Here is a 17,158-nt window from a genome sequence, read left to right as displayed (position 1 = left end):
ATATATATATATGGAGTTGTGATGTTTACGTTAGGATATGAAACTTATCTTCTTGGAATGAGTATCACCCTAAAGGGTTAAATATCTAGATATTATAAGGTGTTTGCAGCCAAAAGAACGATTTTGCTTCCAAAAAGTAAGAGGGATTTCGGTCATGTATCTTTGGGATTACGGCCTTAATGGCTTAGCTTTAGAGATTTCGGTCATGTGTTGACCGAAAACCCATGATTCTTTGACTCACAACCGAAAACAACATTATACTTTAATTCCTTGGACCGTAAACTACTTTGACATTAAATCCCTAGGCCGAAAACTCCATTTAAGGTATTATTTTATGGTTTAAGCTTTAAACTTTTGCCTTATATTAATTTACACTAACATAAATCAACTTAGGTTTCAAACTATGCTTAGTTACTAGCTTATAAACAAGCCTTCAAGGCTATAGAGGATACAATGTAACAAGGATTGCAATGTGGTTTTCACTAGTACTTGGTTAGGGTTTAGACTTTGCTGGGTCTAAAATTTCTCAGTTGTGACACACCCGCAGTTATTGTGATTCCGTATGGTTTGATACTATGATATTTTGGGATGATTGTATTTCATACTTGTATTTTTCTTGACATGGTTTTTGAGAACAATATTTTATCGTTAATTAAAAATTAAGATATTTGTTTTGAAAATGGGACGTTACAAATAGGTATCAGTGTCAGGTTTGAGGGATTTGGATGAACAGTTTTGGGATTCCAGACTCAAACTAGGATCTGCGAAATTTTTTCATAAAAACCTTTTTAAGCAGTAAAGAATTTCAAAAAATAAGAAAGGAGGAAGCGGTGTGTACAATCAGCCAGAACATCAAAGTGGTCTCCCAAATTACCCATACATGTGTTTGTTGTATTTGAGTTACTAAATGAACTGATAGAAATTTATGCTAAACATAGGCTAAGGGTACCTCAGAAAGGGCATAATAGAGTTGCATGAATTGTGATACCTTTTTCCAAGGAGATTACATGTGTTGCTTTGTTAGGGTTGAAACTATGGTTGCTATTTTCTTTGTGTGTATACTTTATGGTAGTGTATAGTTAGGATTTTATATCCTTAGAATCTTGGTTTAGTGTTAATTCATGTTCCTTTCCTGGTTGTGGATTTGAGATAGAATCATTTATTCGACTGTCTGTCGAGTGCTTGATTAGGACCTTGGGAAGACCGCCTGAATCAACTACGAATAGGTGTGGAAGATAGTATGGGCCCATACTACTGAAAGCATAGGATTTGTATCTGATTTGGGAAGAAACCTGGGGTACTAAGGAACTTGTGTGAGTGTATATTATGTATGTGTAGGATTTAGTCTGGTTTTCAACTCTACCTTGTGTGTTTCAGTCTAGTGATGACTAACCGAGGTTCAGGTTCTAACGACTCGTAGAGGTCGGGTACTAGTGATGAAGATATATGTATGATCATTTCTGTTGAGGTGGACATGACGATTAGGGAGACTATTCAAGAGATGTTTCGGTCTATCAAGACTACTATGATTGAGTTGTTTGACGAGCACTATGTTACCGTCGTTGACGATGCTACTGCCGTAGCCACAACAGTTGTTACGGCTGCTAGACCGCAAGGGGTTGATTCGATGTTGTACCGGGAGTTCAACAACATGAAGCCCCCGGAGTTCGACACAGTCAAATACTCGATTGTAGCAATAAGATGGGTTTCCGATGTAGAGGGATGCTTCTACACTTATTCATGTCCGGAGAACCTGAAGGTTTGTTTTGTGTTGGAACTTCTTCACCTGGGAGTTAAGAACTGGTGGAAGTTTGTGACAGCAAATTATTCTCCAGCGGAGCGGTCCACTATGACTTGGGATCAGTTTACTAAGATGTTCCGTGTTGAGTTTGTACCTTTAGTGGAGAGGGAGCGACTGGCCCATTAGTTCCTGTCGCTCAAACAGACGAGAGAGACGGTGACTAAGATCACTAGGATGTTTCACGAGAGGGCCCTATTCTGCCATGAGTATGCATCCTCTAAGTAGGTGTGGATGACTTGATTCTTGAGCATACTCAAGAAGGATATTTGAGAGTTCGTGACGAACACCCAGTGTTGGACATTAGCTGAGCTACAGACCAATACCAGGAGGAGAGAGATTGAGTTGGAGAAACATATGAGAAAGGTTGAGGTGGATATGGAACAGAGAGACATGAGGCTAGTACAGTCACAACCGGAAACTAAGCGGTTCAAGCCCATTGATTTGAGATCAAGAGGTCAGAGGGGCCACACTTACAACAAGTGCGGTAAGGGTCATGAGGGTCCCTGTCGGACGGGGATGGTGTGCTACAAGTGTGGCAAGGAGGGACACTTTGCAAGTGATTGTCTGTTGGGTATCTACTAATTACATCGAGGCCAGTTCAGACTCCTTCTCCTATAACCCTGCACACTACTAATGGTCGTCAGGGGAAGGCAGAGGCCCTAAAATCCTAAGGAAGATGTTTTCAGTTGACAGCGCAGGAGCCCAACCTTAATATGAGACAACAGAGATGGCTTGATGTGATGAAAGACTATGACTATGAGATCTTGTACCTCCTCGGAAAGGACAACATGGTGGCAAAGGCTTTGAGCCGCATTGTGGGTTGTGCCCCAATTCAGGATTTTTGTTTGAGGATGACAGTGTTGACTCCATTCTTGGAGATGATTAGGCATGCTCAGGCAGAGGCCATCAAATAGGAAAATCTGAAGAGCAAGTGAGTGGTCAGTCACGTTTCAGCTTTCACTATTGACAGCAGGGGGCTACTAACTCTTCATGGTAGGATTTGGGTGCCCTACTCGGGTGGAACCCAAAATGTTTTGATGGATGAGGCACACAAATCAAAATTTTACATTCATCCGCATGCAACGAAGATGTATCTTGATGTGAGACATAGATCTTGGCGGCTATGTATGAAGAGATATATAACTTGGTTTGTGGAGCAGTGTTCGACCCGTCGGAAGGTCAAGACTGAACTTCAGCAACATCACGTCAAGTTGCAGCCTCTGGAGGTCCCATTGTGGAAATGGAAATTGATTACCATGGATTTCATTATGAAGCTACCAAAGACGGAAAGGGGTTTTGGTACCATTTGGGTGATTGTGCATCGATTGATGAAGTGTGCTCAATTTCTGGATATTCGTGATAGCTCTTCTACTGAGAAGCTGACAGAGATCTATGTTCGAGAGGTGGTTACTCATCACGGTGTGCCTAGTTCTATCGTTTCAGACTAGGATGTCCGTTTCACTTCCAGATTTTGGATAAGGTTCCATGGGGACTATAATACCTAGTGGTATTTTAGTACTGCTTATCATCCACAGATAGACAAGCATAGAGAGTTTCCGACAACAACCATCATTCCAGCATTCATATGTCTCCCTTCGAGCTTCTCTACGTTAGGAAATGGCAGACCCCTATTTGTTGGGGATAGGTTGAACAAAAAGTTATAGAGAGCATGGAGACAATGCTCAAGATGACAAAGATTATACAACATGTCAGGCAGAGATTGTTGACGGTCCAGATCGATTATAAGAGTTATGTGAACCGACGTCGTTCTGAGTTGGAGTTTCAGGTCAGGGGTATGGTACTCCTGAAGGTGTTGCCTTGGAAGGGTGTTATCAGATTTAGGAAGTAAGGAAAGCTGGGCCACATGTTTATCTATCCTTATAGAGTTGTGGCCAAGGTAAGCAAGGTGGCCTACCGGTTGGACTTGCCAGAGGAGCTTAGTTAGATTCCTAACATTTTTCATATTTCCCAATTGTGGAAGTGTGTGACCGAAGAGACAACGATAGTACCTTTGGATGATGTTCAGGTCGATGACCCCCTGAATTATATTGTGTTGGGTTTTTATTCAAAAAACTAGTTTAAAAAACATAATATTTGGCAATGGAAGACTTGATAATTTGAATAACATAAAACAAGTTTATAATCCACCAAGGATCATTTTGCAAAGTTTGGAAAGAAAACAACCACAACCAAAGAAGAAGAAAAAAAAATAACAACCTTTGTAGTTCTTTGGATCCTATTGGGAGGCTTGGAAGTTGATGAAGAATGATGAACTTTAGAGACACGAACAAGAAGCCAACTTGTTGTAGATGCTAGTCTAAACTATTAACTCTTAAGCTTGAAGTTCATAACCAAAGTATGAACTTCAAGAGAGTAAAAAAGCAAGAAGTTCACTTGAAAGGCTTTTCAAAATGAAGAGAGCATACATCTATAATGCATGTTACGGTTTTGTATATGTGTTAAGACAAGAGAATGAAAGCCTCGCTCTCATGTATATAACATATAAAATATTCATGGGTCTTTAACCATTAAGCACCCATGCACTTACTAGCAAGATGGTTCCCCATGCTTCTCATTACTTTACATTAAATAAGTATAAGACCATGCTCTTCTTTTGAATAAACTAGTCAAAAGACCACTCCATCTTTTTTCTCTTAGTTTTTGAAAATAAGAAACCAAAAGAAGACAAAAGCTTTTATATTTTATAAACCAAGTTTATAAAAATATAAACTTTAACTTTTTGGTAAAAGACAAAATAATTTATCTCGTCCAAAATGTTGTGCATGACTTATTAATTTATACCATATGAATTGTATAATGTTACCTTCTTATGAAAATTATTATTTTCTAGAAATAAATAATTTCCAATTTAATTATAAGAGTTCATGGAATATTTATTCAAACCAATTTCTAATAAGTACTCAATTATATCAATTTGTTGTTAGTGTTACCCTTTAGTATCATATGTTAATTAGCAATATCACGTTAATATGATTCTTGAGCATACTAGATCTTTCAATCTTCCAATTGCACAAGATTCATATTAGAGTGATATAGACAGTGGTTAACGTCTAGCAACATTTCACTGCCCTCATAAATATACGACTTTGGCATTCTATCAACGCCAAATTCCCAAAAAGCTCTAAGCTACAATTGGTGTATAAGATAAGTTTATCAGTTATCCTTTTGTTACATACATCATGTTAAACATGAGATACAGATCACAATCAATCTCACATGGTGTTCAACTTTTCGTAAGGTTCCTTAGATGTCTAACTCTCAACACATAAGAGGAACAAATCCCATCCTTACTACATAATCCTCTTTCATAGTTCATACCATACCTGAAAATGGCTTTTAGAACTGTCTGGTTAAGGACCAATACTCTCTAGACTTAAGTCCCATTATGTATCTCGGGTTTTAAGGTTACAAAGATAGTACCTTTTAATCAAGTATCATTCGTGATAATGATCCATAAGATGATCTTGATGCAGGTCAGTTCAATACCAGTTCCCTGACAAGTAACTATAAAACTTGGTTACAACCCATTTCCTACCTTCATCCAGTGAAAGTCAACCAATCCAATTCATATTAGTCTTATTTCATAAATGGTCCCACAATTATAACCGACTATGAACTTTTAAAAAAATAAGATTATTCATGGATTAAACATGTTAATATAGAACACAACAAGTATTGATGATATTATCATATCCAAATATATACAAACATTATATAATAGTTGTTGTCACAATGTTCCAATATCCAAATACTAAATCCAAATCAAAATATCATTTCTAGAATAATAAAGTCTTATAGCTGAAGTGTAACCATTCATACTTACCTCAGAAGAAGGACTTTTTAAGTTCAACTAAACTTAATTTGTGTGAATTTTGCGAATACGATCATCTCCATATTTGACATTAGTCTAGGTATAGTTAAATATCTTGGAGTATATGATTGTTGTTCTTTCGTGATATAGAGTCTCTTAGCTCGATTAACTATACTCTAGAAGTCACAAAGATTTCTACATGATCCTTGAATGGCAGAGATCAACATAACTTTTCAATGAACTCATTCATCCATTCATATTAGATTTCAACTTCTAAAGTAGTGTATTATTATTTTGTAATATATTGTGTAATTATGTTTTGGTTCGACCTCATTCCAACTAAACTTACTCTTCATCCCACAATGAAGTCATAATCCAATTATAATTCATGGTTATCTATATTTTCTTAGAAATAAGAATATTATGTAGGTCTTTACATGAATATTTTATTCTAAACTAATTGTCTCATATACATTCTCTTAGTTCTTATAAACTACTCTTAGAATGTTCCTATAGTCATCCAGTGACTCAACCATGTATTCAATTGGTATATTTTGATATGCTCATAAAAGATCATACACCAATTCCTATGCATAAAATGGCATAAATTATGCATTCATTTGCCAAGCAAATAGAATACAAATCATTACGGCTAGTTCAAACCTATGAGCTAGGTTCTTTTGAGGCTGACTCAAACTTAGCACCATGTGACAATACCAAGATTCCTCTAAAGGAATTTTGTATCTTAATCCCTTTCAAGATATTGTCCATATATGCATAAGGATATAAAACTCTTAACATTCATTTTATCAATCCCTATAGCTTTTACATTCCATGAATGTATCTTGTCCTTCCTAAGTCTTTCATTTTAGAAACACATTCTGATTCAAGGTCAAAACCCTTGGCATTGTCAGAATGTAATTCCTCATGATTAAGTATATCTCATTCATACAAGATTAGAAATTTCACTATGCTCCCACTAGTTCTTAGTAAACACACATGTTCTATTCATTTTGATATAAAAGCACACCTTGTGGTTTCATATTAAAATGATGATTACAACATTGGGATGTTTACTTTATATCCACATGTGTATCTCAAGCTTTACACATTTTTTTAGGATAACCTAGATTAAGAAAACGTCCAAGCTAATCTAAATAGATATCTTCTAATAGACGTCTATTAAGAAAAACGGTCTTTCTTGAAATCTATTTGCTATATTTCACATTGAGAATATGAATTTATAGTAAACAATATCTTTGTTGATGTAATCATAGCTACTTGTGAAAAAGGTTTGATCAAAGTCAATGTCATGTGTATGATAAGAACCACTGTAAAATGACATGAGTAAATGTATATAGTTATCCATGTAATGTATTCTTTAAAGAAGAATTAATTACTCATTCTAGCCTTGCTATAGAGAGGAAGTTCAATCAAGACCATAATTGATTATCATACATGAATTACATCTCATGTTCATGACTCTAAGTCATTAATCAGATTTGAGATCTGACATAACATCTTGGTATTTGATAGTTTTGCTATAAACAATCAATAAAAGCTCATCAATGAGAGATTCCACATTTCTCAAGTCATAGATTATTTCAACCACTAATGCGAACAATTTGTGTTTGTGAATAGCTATTATTCAAGTTTAACAATCCCTTGTTAAATCTAGTGCCAACTATAACTGCATCAGATTATGGTTCTTGAGCTGCTTAAAGTTCCATGTACCTCCCACATGCTTTGTCACTCGAAGCTTGCTTTCTGCTAATTCATCTATTAAAGGAATAAGAAAAAATTATTCTTGGTGGGTTTGCTTATAATAATCTAAGCCACATTTAGAGTATTATACAAATATGTATCTAGTAGATTTTGGGCTTGAAAGCTTTAGTCCAACATAGGCTTTAAATCCATAAAACCTTTAATATGATAGGGATGGAGCCGTTTCCATACAAAATCTTATGAAGAAATGTTATATCTACTAGTTAGTTGGTGTTTGTACTCAAGGTACAATTAATAGTGTTCTAGGTGTTATCCCAAGGAAATAAAAAGAGGACATTTCTACCGATTAGAAAGAACATCATACCAAATAAGATTTAATTCATCCTTTATTATCATTAAGATCTTATATAGTTCTTACCGGTTTGTATTTCAACTTTATATTTGAAACCTTCAACAAAGATTTCACAATTACGTTTTAGCATGTAAAATAAACTCTGTAACTACAATTGTTTTTAATACAGTTGATTTGGTATCTTATGATAAATCTTAAACATTGTAACGACCCAGAAATTTCAACAAATTTTAAACTTTTCAAAACGATCCTTTTTAATAATAAAATGTTTATAAAATACTGTTCTCAACATTAATTGAAAATTAGAGTCTCCCAAGATCCAATATGCTGTAGAATCAATGATGTGTACGGTCACGCCTTCGCCTTGCCACTCTGATCATCTGAGGAACCTGAAACCATAAACAAAACTGTAAGCACAATGCTTAGTGAGTTTCCCCCAAAGTACCAACACACAAACAAAGCATAAACGCAAATACTCATGCCTGACCCAATCAGCCTCGGGCTGGAGTACCAGGCATTTCCACGATGGGTCCAGTCATCCTCGGGATGGAATACCCTCGTATCATATGCATATTGGCCCAATCAGCCTCGGGATGGAATACCAATATGTCGGGTCCAATCAACCATCGGGTTGGAATACCCAGGGTTTATTGGCCTACCGCTTCAACCCTACCGCTCCTCCCGAGGCTCCGTGCCTACGGTTTACAGCCGGCCCGCACCGGGTATCTTGGCCTACCGCACGAAGCAGGACCACCTCAACCCAACCAACACAATATGTCGACATAATCATGACCAAATAGGCACATAATACAGGCAAACAACAATCATATAGCTCACTACTTCCTACTAATCCTCTCGCAACATACAATTCCGCTACCAACTAACCCCCATAGAATGCGTAACCATAAGTAACCAAAGGTGAGATAGCCACCCGGACAGATAGTCCTACTCTAAAGCCACAACCAAACAAGGTACAAGCAAGAGAGCCTAGACCAAGAGTTCTCAGGCTATCCTACATAACCACCGATAGTCCCTAAGGGCACTCCATAGATGATAACCAGTAAGCACAGATAACATACAGTTCTACAGGTTATTACCACAAAGCAACATACTCAATACCAGGAGACAGATCTAACTACAACATATCAGCATACTCAATACCAGAACACAGATCTAGCATTCACTACAGCATAACAACATACTCAATACCAGAACATAGTTCTAATGGATCACTGTAGCATAATAGCATACAAAATATCAACAATCCAAGGAATTCATAACCGTATATACTCAGAGGTGAGATAGTCACCCGGACAGGTGATCCTACTCTAAAACCACAACCAAACAAGGAACAGGTAAGAGAGCTTAGATCAAGAGTCCTCAGTCTATCCTACATGACTATATACAATCCCTTGGGCATCCCTTTAGTAGCAGATAATCAATACTAGTGGGCCGGCATTGGTGCCTTCGACCCACGGGTACAGTGAGGCGAAACTCACCTCGATGTGCGCGCAGAAACCACTATAGCAATGAAGGGCTCTACCAGCTTCAACTCACTTCCAAACACCTACAGGAAGATACCTGATTCAATACCCAATCATAGGTCATAGTCACTTGCAATAGTGACCACCTCACATGAAATGACGATTAGGGTTTCACATGAAATCAAGATTAGGGTTAAGTAATAACCCTTAACCCATTAAGGACTTAATCACTTAAGGGTATGATTGGGTAAGGTTTGACTTAGAAAAGGACAAACAACCACCAAAACGGTGGCTGGCGGCGGCAGGAGGCCGCAGCCACCACCTCACGCTGGTGGTGGGGGTTTTCTTTGGTTTCCGGTCAAGCAATACCCAAAAACATCTTATGGAAATAAACACACACACACACACTACAACACATACACACAACCTACCATACATGGCGGTCGGTAGTGACAAAACAGCTTTGAGGGCAGCAGCCACCATGCGTGGCTGCCATGGCGGTCCTCCTCACAACTTTGGCTAATAAACTCCCATACACACGCACATCTACAACATAAAAGACACACACAGTACACATACACGAACACTCAACAGCGGCGGCGAGCGGTTATAGCTACGCGGTGGTCGGAGTGCGAAGTGGTCACAGTCGTGTGGTAGCGACTACAACGGTCAGATGAGCTTTAGAAGGGATGGCGAAGAGAGAGAAACCACAACAGTAACACACACATACGAACACGAGTTCCATGTAGCGCCGACGAGTATCGTGCCGTGCGGAAGCGGATGGCGACAAACAGAAAAAGGATGTGTGGAGGAGGCAGCGGTCGATCATGGCTTCGTTGGTGGTCTCGACAATTCCTTCCCGGCAGTCCTCATTGTCACCGGTAGCTAGAGCACAGTGGCGGTGGTTCAGTGAAGGGGTTGTGGTGCCGGAGATGGGAGAGATAAGGGTGGTGGTGGCTGGAGCTTTTAGGGTTAGGGTTTGTAGAATGTATCTAGTGCTATATGGGGCGTTGGAATGAGATGGGTGACGGGTTTGATCTCCCGTCTCCAATACCAAACTTTTGCCATTTTAACAACTTCGGTCCCTCCTTTCCCATTATTTTTCAATCTAAGTCTATATTTTACCAAACAGCCCCTGGTTCACAAAATCTGATACATTGCAAGTCCCTATTTTACTCTTTAGCCCCCCTGATTCGAAAAACCTATTCAATACAAGTCCACAAGTTAACATTTAACCCTTAACATCATGAAAATATAACTCTCAACTCCTATGGCTAACACTGATAATTTATTACAGATTTAAGGCTAAAGTAGAATACATCTCGGGGTTTTATGGATTATTATTTATTTATTTATTTATTTATTTATTTATTTTATTATTATTATTACTACTTATTTTTAACGGAATGTTACAATTCTCCCCCAGTTAAATTAGATTTCGTCCTCGAAATCAGCTCTCGCTTCTACTTCATGATTCTCTCCCCCACAGCAACCAAGATGAACGAAATTCGCAGAATCAATCGGTCTCCGAGCTTCTCGGCCAAACTTCGGCACTCTAATCCCACACCAAAAGGGCATCACCAAAATGAAAACTAACTGATCTCATATTGAACTAAACCACACTCTTACTCTGCTCCGATAGTCCAGCTAAGCTACGCACTCTCAGGATTATGCCTCACCCCCGATTAGACGATAGCAGACAAGCAAACCCTCAACCTGAGCTCCTAACATCCTAAGGTCTAAGCACAAGCATGCCCTATAGAAGCTATCACGACTAAGACTAATATGAATCGAAGGGAAAATCGAACAGCTGTTGATGATCTTGTCACAAAACCGGAATATATTAAGCAGTTGCGCCGAAGTTTGGAACTCATAGAAATTTTATTGAAACTGGATCTTGCCATTAAGTCTTCCTACTGCGAGGTTCCGCTATCCCCCACTTGAAATATGCTAGGATTCGAGAGTTTTGTAGTCCTTCAAAACTCAGAGTAATTCAGACTCTATTACTTGATTCCAACCACTGATATCCACATTCACAGGAGAATCTGTTTTCACACCACATTCATACATTCCAACTCGCATACAATTGAGGCCAAAGATAATTAATCCATACGAGAAACCAATTGAGACAAAGCTAAATAATATAATTCCATTTAACTGATCATCCAAAATTACAACTGAACCTTGAGACACAACAGAAATGACCGATAGATACCAATACTACCACATTTGTTGAATAGAAGAACTGCCAACTCAATTCTTGGTCCTTGGGACCCCAGCGGTCTTTTGACGACCATCTGTTAACTGCCAAGCTAAGGACGTAGGATCGAACACCTCACTGAGAAGCGGGCAATGCGCCCTGATGTGCTGACTGCAATGAAAACAAGCTCGCACACTCCGCCTTCAATCTCTTCCAAAATGACCCTCCTCGCCACACCGACGACATGTAACAGATCTGTGCCTCCCTCCAATTGGTCTTGAGCTCTGATGGCGGACTTGAACCGCTTTGCTGAAGGCTGAGACTGATCCGAAGCCTGACACTACTCCCTCACCTGGGTCTCTATCTCAATCTCTCGCCTCCTCGCGGCCTCCTGTAACTCAAGTAATGTATCACACCGCTGAGTAGCAACAAACTGTCTGATGTTAGTCTTGAGCATGCTCAGATAACGAGTCATCTGAGCGAGCACAGAAGCAAACTCCGGGCAAAACATCGCACTCTCAGTGAACATGCGGGTGATCTCCGTCACCGACTCTGTACCTTGTATCAGATCCAAAAACTCATGTGACAGCTGCTCGCGCTCGAACCGTGGAATGTAGCGAGCGCGGAACATCTCCCTCAACTGCTCCCAAGTAACCGCAACTCTCTGATCATCCGTATACGACCCAGTCATCAACATCCACCAGTCCTTTGCCCCGGACCTCAGCAAGTTCAAGGCACATCTGACCTTCTGGTCAGCAGGACATGAGCACGTGAAGAAACATCCCTCCACGTCAGATAACCACCTCATGGCTATGATTAGAGGGCTTCGTGTTATCGAAGTCCCGGTACTGAAAAGCCCGACTGACTCCCCCCCCATGCCGCTGTTACAGCTGTTGCGGCAGCCGTCTCAGCAAGGGCTACATATATGTCATCAAAATACTCCATCATGGCGGTCTTACTAGACCCGAACATCTCTGGAATCTGACCCTAGACAATCTCGACCACCTCCTCACGAATGATCTCCCTGACATGATCCTCTGTCAATGCTGGCCTTGTTGGATTAGGTGTCTAAGCCCATAACTATAATCGGTATGTACTTGACCCGAGAGTAGCATGGTCCATTTCGGGTTGCCTTTATCAGGACAATTTGATAGGATGGATATTTGAGAAAGAGGTTATTTGTGAGTTACTAATATATTATAAGTATAATATACTAATTGAGAAATCATATTGTTTAATTAGTATTGATCAAAACTTAATTTGGAATTAATTTAGTGATCAAAAGAGACTAATTAAATTAACGGGGATTGATTAAGTTAAATATTAATAGTTTGGACCAATGATCCATATTGATTAGGATGGACTAACTCTATGTGGAAGTCCATGAAGAGTAAGTCCATAAGGACCATCATATGGATTATTGGATTGCTTAAAGGCTTAAGTAAATGGACTAGGGTTTACAAGTTAAACCTTAGGAAGCCCACACTATAAATGTAACCCTCTTTTAGCCAAAATCATGTGCAAGAGTGATTGACAAGTATATGGACGATTTTTGGTGCTCTAGCTTCTCTCTAAATATTCTCCAATTGTTCATGATGTTTGTGACTTGTTTGAGACACAACACTTGAGGTGCTAAGCTCTTAAAAGGCCAATGTCTACAAGCTACAACAAAGAGGTAATCTTCTAACTTACTTTTATGATTTATGTGTGAATTGTTTGCTAGTTGTAGGCTTAATGCTTTGGAAACAATATTGCATGTATAATTAGAGAAAACATAGATCCAAAGCATTTAGGTTTGTATATGCACCATAGGATGTTGTAGTATACTAAAACCCAACAGTGGTATCAGAGCCATGGGTTGTTTTCTATTATATTTGATGCTTGCTTAAGTTTCAAAGCTGGAAAAATTGTTTTTCTGCATTCTGACTGGTGAACTCGCCGAGTCCACTGGGTGACTCGACGAGTCCACTCATAAATGGACCAACTCGACGATTCCAGTTCATGTACTCGCCGAGTTGGTGCTCCAGTGTGTAGATTTTCGAGTTTTGGCGAGAAATTGGATTATGATCATTACCCCAAACTATTTTTTTAACCATGAAATCTATTTTTCCATAAGGTAATGACCATGCTTGTCCAATTTAAAGATAATTGTCATAATTTCAAGATTTGTATTAGTTTATATGATTAGGCTAATTTCTTGTAGATTGATGATATGAGTTATCTTGTTCTTATGAGTTTAGTTAGATCATGAATAAATTATTTGATAATTTTTGTTAGTTAAAAATATGATCTAATTGCCTTAATGAAATCCATAACTTGTCCTTAAGTTATGGAAAATGAAAATGTTTTCTTTTAAAAGGTTATTAAAACTCATAGGTTATGGAAAATGAAAGGTCTCATTTTTAAGAGTAATTTTAAATGGTTTTAAAGTCTTCCATAACTTGTCCTCAAGTTATGGAACATGAAAGGTTTTTCATAAAAACCACATTAAACTCATAAGTTATGGAAACCAAAAGTTTTGACAAGTTTCAAAACTTGCCCTCGAGTTTTGGAATTTGTAAAGTCTCTCTTTTGAATACTTTAATTCCAAACCCTAGAGTTTTAAAATTTAAAATTCAACCCTTATACTATTATATTATTATAAGTTTAGTTATATATATATATATATATATATATATATATATATATGTATAAGACAAGTCAGTGTTACCATTAGTAGGCCTCATTTACGAAGTCGGACTATAAGGGGGGGTATAAGGTTACTGCCTATAAAATGGTGGTTTAATGGGTATCCACTCTCACCCATTGCTTCCTTGACTAGTGGAGAGTCGTTAGGCGAACGGGTAGGATAGGACATTAATTCTCCCTCATTAAAAGTATAATGATAAAAAAAATAAAGTAACTAAACTTTTATTAAAATTCCCAATCTTAGTTACTTTAGGAAAAATGTGAAATGGTGCTAATCCATGAAATTACACTTTGCACCTTGTTAAGTCGTTAGTGGAGTGTGTGTGGTTAACCTACACACTAATCTGGTTCTGACAATGTGTGGTAAAGGGTAACTTCATGTTACTCATAGATCAATGGAGCGTGTGTGGTTAACCGACACATTGATTAGGTGATTTTTAACATTGGGTGTACCAAGCTAATTTGCATGGTTTTTCACATCTTGTTTGTGATCCTCGGCATCCCAGTCACAAACTTGAAGGGCACAATCGAGATTTAAACACGCCATTGAAAAGTTCAGTGAATCTCAACGGATCTAGGAATTTCAAATCCAATTAAAACTTAATAATCAATTTCGTTTTTCATGGTGGAAATTGGTAAATCGTTATTTACCTACCTTCAAATATTCTATAATTGGATTACAGCATCCCTTTTCACAATTGTAGAATATTGTGTTGGGTCCTAACCTTAATATTTCGTTTTGGGTGATATATTAAGGACTTAAATCAACTAACTTGAATTTCTCCCTCATAGATGTCTAGTTCTGACAACTATGGTATTCCTTATTGTTTTTATTTTTTATTTTTTGGAAAAAGCCTTCTAATGAAGATGATATCCCACATGGCAATCAAGGTGAAAGATTAATCCCTTTGTCGTGCATTAATGGGACTGGAAATCATACTTTATTTCCTCCACCTCCTCCAATTATGCTACCTAACCCAAAAGTTCAAAGGCTTGAAAAGTTTAAGGTCACTTAAGCCCTATTGGCAAGCAGACACAAAGATGGAAGTCTGTATGTGCCAACATCTTGGATATGAAGTTACATATTGACAGGCTGGGAGAGTTGGTGTCACACCCCCAAACCAAGGATGGCGGAAACGTCCGGGGGTGGAGGACTTCATGTATAGTATCACAACAACGACTATAATAGTGCTCAAAGTAAATACAACCATCATAAATATAATTGAAAAGGTTACACCATAGTATATGTTTACATGTTTCAAAATCAATTACATTATGATGACAAAATAAACTGTTTGACGATTTATCGTCCCATCCTCAAAGTGTTGATGTTTTCCTGTTTCACTGATTTCCTGAGAATACAAGTAGTTTTGAAAAGAGCGTCAACAATTAAGTTGGTGAGTTCATAAGAGTTTTGTTTGAGGAAGAAACCGACTTCCTTGTAAAAGCGATAGAGTATGATTTCCAGAAAATCCAATATTTTCTTAGTTAAGTGTGGAATGAATGCTCCTATGTTATGCGATAATGAACCCTAGAAGGACCCATAGATTCCTTCTATAATCGTCCAGCGTATATAAATTATATAAAATTTAAGTTAAATAAACCGTTGAATATAATGGGTCTGCCCTAGGTCCACAACCAAACAAGGAACAGGAGATAAGGCGGGCCCACCAATTCTAAGTCTATTGTGACTAGATTCTTATATAACTCTAGCATATACAATTAGCAATTATAGCTGAAGTCTAATAATTCTAGATGAAATGTAGTTTTAATAGAAATACGTTTCCAAAGAAAATCCAATATTTTCCTTATAAAAGTTATGTAGTCCTAAATCCCAGGACCGAGACTAAACAAGTATTTTTCCATACTTAAAGTAATTCATGCAAGTTTAAATCGACATAAACTCGTTTGATTTAGAAGTAAACCCATTTTCAAAGTAGAATTTTCCATGTAAACTTGAAAGATTGTTAACTACCTATGTGAGTCGCTATAACCATACTATGACGAGAAATAACATGCACAACGTTTTTCAGACGTTAAGATACTATGACTCTTGTCACCCGCAGACCTGCCGGTCCGGCTGTAGCTAGCAGCGAGGTGTGGGGTGTCAATCCCAATATAGATCTGTACACAATTATCACGCTCTCCCTACAAGAGACTCTGGTTATAACTTACAGGAATTGGGATCCCGTACTCGAACGTACGGGGAGAAAATTGTCTCACAACCTAAGTTAACTAGTTTACACATAGTTTGATATTAAAACCTCTTCCGTGGAGGAAGTAATATCACATTTGCTGAATAAATTAGTGATATGAAATCCTTAAACTATTACTATTATAGTTTATCATGTAGGATATGAAAAACCCATTTGTTTTGAGAGTAAAACCTTTTTCATGTAGTAAAATCCATAAACTATGCTTAATGTAATTTCTTACATGTGTTCGAAATAAATGAAGAATCCTTATTATGAACAACTAAATTTCAGTTTATGATGATAAACTAACAAGAAAAATACATTCATTATTTATAACTTATTGTTATGCACTTTGCTCGACAATACTACAAAGTGTTATGAAAGTTGTAAGTTGTTAACTAGTTTTTAACCTTTCTACACTGTTTTAGGAAAATTATAGAAAAATCATACGAAGTCGAAAACTGAATCCGTAAATTCTGAGAGTTCACAAAATGTGTCTAGTTTATTTATAATTTTTATTATGATTTTTAGAAGTCTTTAACTGGTCTTAAAATGTTCATATTCACAGACTGGTCGGAATTCGTTTCTGAAATGATAGACAGTTTTGTAAAAATCACCATAAATCGTAGAAAAATCATATGGAGATGTACAAGTAGTCCTTTTAAAGGTATGAACCTGAACTATTTGCACCTGATACAGTTTTGAAAACTAACATGTTTAAGTTGACCGAAACAGTCCGTGAATGGAGTTAAACTTTTCTGATGAAAGCTGTTGAATGAGTTTAGTTGTGTTCTTGGTGTTTAACTTGTATCCCCCCCCCCCCCTTAAAAATTAACAAAAACATGAAAAGATAGGGGTATGAACTCACCTTGAGTGATTTC

This window comes from Lactuca virosa, chromosome 5 (genome assembly GCF_052849685.1).
Source record: "Lactuca virosa cultivar CGN04683 chromosome 5, Lactuca_virosa_CGN04683_v6, whole genome shotgun sequence".
Classification (NCBI taxonomy): domain Eukaryota; kingdom Viridiplantae; phylum Streptophyta; class Magnoliopsida; order Asterales; family Asteraceae; genus Lactuca; species Lactuca virosa.
The sequence above is the reverse complement of the archived record's forward strand: the minus strand, read 5'-3'. Positions refer to the sequence as shown.